The sequence below is a fragment of the Sinocyclocheilus grahami genome, unplaced genomic scaffold (assembly GCF_001515645.1).
Source record: "Sinocyclocheilus grahami isolate Dianchi unplaced genomic scaffold, SAMN03320097.WGS_v1.1 scaffold275.1, whole genome shotgun sequence".
In the NCBI taxonomy this organism is placed as follows: domain Eukaryota; kingdom Metazoa; phylum Chordata; class Actinopteri; order Cypriniformes; family Cyprinidae; genus Sinocyclocheilus; species Sinocyclocheilus grahami.
Genome location: NW_015505454.1, coordinates 334,380 through 338,272, shown reverse-complemented (window position 1 = coordinate 338,272; position 3,893 = coordinate 334,380). Strand labels below are relative to the sequence as shown.

General features: G+C 34.3%; 1 long non-coding RNA gene across 1 annotated transcript; it reads right to left on the bottom strand.

Moving 5' to 3' along the window:
• Positions 1 to 2,347: 2,347 nt before the first annotated feature.
• On the bottom strand, positions 2,348 to 2,915 carry LOC107599974 (uncharacterized). Its single transcript, XR_001610720.1, has 3 exons — positions 2,715 to 2,915; positions 2,530 to 2,565; positions 2,348 to 2,432 (listed from the first exon to the last, which is right to left on the bottom strand). It is a non-coding gene; the product is annotated as an uncharacterized lncRNA (long non-coding RNA).
• Positions 2,916 to 3,893: the final 978 nt, after the last annotated feature.

Genomic DNA, 3,893 nt, shown 5'->3' with positions numbered 1-3,893 from the left:
TGTATATGTATATATGAATATATATGTGTATCTAATGAGACTGGAGGTTGTGTGTATAACCCTTCTGCTAGTTTCTTTGCAGTGTTTCCCGGGACCTGTGTGTTTCTGTCCCTTTCTAGGGTAGGTCTTCGATGGGCACCCCTCTCTGCTGGGTTCAGAAACCGGGTGCTCGACTTGCAGTGCTTCACTCGTCGATATATGTCCAGACGATAAGTAAGCCAGTCGCCGGCCAACGAGTTGGTGTTTTTTCAATGTATGCTTCAGACACGGGTCACGACGAGGCGTTCCCCATAGCGACCCCTAGAGGACGCAGTGTCTCGTTCCCTACTCAGGGAACCATGTTTACATAAGTAACCTGAGACGTTTTTTCCCCCTCACAAGAATACCAACATGTTCACCTTCTCTGGTTTAAGAAGGGGTCTTTTACTTTACTTAAGCGTGAAAACCATCAATATTCGCGTCATTTTTGCTGAGCGCACCTTCTGCAATAGTAAATATAACCAAAATAGGTTATTATAATTTTTATATGAATAATAAAATAAATATAAGGAAAACTCGCCTACTCGATTTTGTAATATTCTTTAATTTTGTAGTCCGTATGAAAAGGTGCATTTCTATCAAAGGTACGTCCATGTGGAGATGGCGAGTCAGCGTCGGCATTCGGCAACCTCATCTTTGCACCCGACACTGCACTAGTTTATTACAAAATAATTAAAATGTCTTCTTTTCCCCCGACACGTTCATAATCACTTTGCTGGTGCTTTGAGGCAATTGCTTTTTGCGCGAGCTTGAGCGCGGAATAGTCTCTAGCGTACACTCTTAAAAGAAATGGTTCTATTTAGAACCAGAAATGGTTCTATCACCCGCTTCATATATGGAACCCCAAAATGGTTCTATATAGAATTCTATATTCTATATAGAACCATTTTAATGGGTTCATTAAAAAGAACCCCAAATGGTTCTTTGAATCCAAGTTAGATGGTTCTTTTTAGAACCATTTAAGGGTTCTTTATTATTTAATAAGAAAATATAACCAATCCAGAAAATTCAAAAAGTTTAAATTTATTCAATTTATTATACATTTATTCAATTTATTATACAAAAATAGTGTCATATTTAAAATTGCACCTCTGTATATTCTGTATTAGACTGCAAAACTTTAAATTATTTTACATTTAAAATGTGTAATTACATTCAACCATTTAGTTTTAATTATTTCACGCCAGCATTTTCACTTTTTAATAAACATACATAAGCTTGTTTAAGTACTGTATGTACGTATACAGTACTTAACTTATACATGTATCTCTGAAATGAGGAAAAACAAATCAATGCAGATAAAAACAATACATGAACAATTAAAACATCTACTAAATGGCACTACAATTTACACAAGTTGACTTTACATTTTAGTACAGGTATTGTTGTTTTTGTGTCATGGCAACATCTAAGTTTAAGCATATATTTTTTTATAAAAATCATTGTGTGCTTAATGGTAACCGGGTATTGCACATTGAAAAGAAAATAGACTGTATATATATATATATATATATATATATATATATTAAAAAATATATATAAATATATAAAAGAACGTTATATAAAATAAAATACTTCGACGCTTTTATCCAACGGGACTTACTACATTGCGTTCAATATATACATTTATCAGTATGTGTTCCCTGGTATACCCTTTTGCATTGTTAACGCATTGCTCTTCCAAATGAGCTATAAGAATTCACAGAAATACAATATACACTGATTTTCTTATCTTGCCTGGCACAAAATGTAACAGTGTTTACTCACAAGTTGTGGCACTCCAAGAAAAGGAAACTGCTCCATTACTTCAGCTGCAGGCCTCTCCATAATCTGTACTCTTTGGAAAAGAGTGTGCTTCATTGGTTCTTGACCTCAGAGTAACTGGGGTTGCTTTTACGCAACTCCAGGGTGATGGCATTAATGTGTTCCCAGAAACTTGTCTCATCCTCACCAGGACTTCCAGGTCCAACACAATCTGAGGTAGGAAGACAGCATTGTGCAGTACGTAAATATGAATCAGTCACAGAATATTTAAGTTTGAAAAATCAATCTTAAAAACTGAAGGAAAACTAAACCAAATACCTCCAGTGAACAAACAGAATCATTATATGACATTATATCCAATGATTCTCATTCTACATTTTGCGTTTCATTTTAAGACAAATTTAACTTGCCTTCGACATACAATTTATTGAACCGAACTTGCCTTTTGTTGTTGACTAAGTCCCAACCTGTTTGACATTTAACTATTATAAAATACAATGAAATACAATACTGTACCAGGTGTGCCTGGTGATGCTGTCAAACAACAATTTTGCAATTCAGGGGGAAAGACAGGCAGGTTGTATACTTCTGGCCAAGGATGGGCAACAAATGAGTCACAGGGTTCTTGTCTGTAAACATGAATACAATGTTGAAGTCTTTTATACAGGATATTCATTTTACTTGCCACAATACATTCAGTTTGGACTTCAAAACTATGATACATACTGAGTACAAGATATCGGAGGCTCGTCAGTTTCCAGGCTGTTTAAAGAAAAATAAAATATAAATTAAGATAAGGATTTTAAGCTTAGCTGGCATAAATTTGTTTTATATTTAACAGCAATGTTCAATATTTAACAACACTTTTTAAAATTAAGCTCCTTTATAAATGTCACCAGATGTTTCATTACAAGAAAAGTCTTTCCACCATCCTTTCTGTGAGACCCAGCAGAGTCTCCCCATCAATTCGCTGCTCTGTAAGAAATAATAATAATAAAAAAAGTTAATATTCCAAAGAAGAAATAATTGATAAATAAGAGAGAGACATACCACAGAAGTACAATATATATACCTAGAAGACTGCATTCTGTGATATAAAATATCTCTCAATGTTACAGGTAACACTTGAATCTGCTTGGTGTTAATGTTAATGTTGCACTTGCAGGTGAGATGAGATACTTCGTGAGTTGAAACTTCCCAACATCACAAAATGAACATTTATACATGTTCAGGTACAAAATAAAGAAAACACCTGGTTAGTTTATTTATTTCACAAAATGATCAAAAAGGCAAACTATAATGTATTAGGAAATATAAGTTTCATGCTAATGTACAAACTAATGTACAAACTTGCATAAAAAAAAGATCAAATCAAGATAATATTTGTTGACTCTCTTGTTTTAGACTACAGCAGTCATTCTCCTGTATCTTGACTCAAAAAGCTTTGTGAATGTTTTGTATATGCTTATAATTACTGTGTAATCTTTAGTTTACACTTCAGTCATAAAACATGAATTATAGAACCATTTTAATAAAAAAGGTTCTTTGCTCTCCAAGGGTTCTACATAGAACCATTTTTTTTGGTAAAAGGTTCTATTGGCCAAGTACAGAACCCCAGGGTTCTATATAGAACTTCAAGGAACCCTTTTTTTAAGAGTGTACGTCTGCCTATAGCCTATATTGAAGTATGGTTAATATGTTATTATATTAATCAATTTAATATAACGTGCGACTAGTTGACTAGAAAAATCTTTAGTAGAGGGCAGGCCTACTTAGCACAAGGAAGCTCTCTGTTAAAATGCTATAGCCTAATGACATTACAAAAAGTGCGACAGCTGCAAATCACGTCGTTATTGCACTGCACGAGTTATGCATGCGTAAGGAGTCAAATGTTGTTGCTGTTTTTTTGTTGTTTTTATCACCCTAATTAGATTATGAAGAATGATTTGTTGATCTTGTTTTTCCTTTAATACATACCTTCCGCAATATATTTTTCAATTACTTTCAAAAAGTGGTAGACAATATCGACCCTGGCAAAAAGTGGTGGGGACATGTCCCACCCGTCCCACCCGCAAATTACGCCTAGGCCT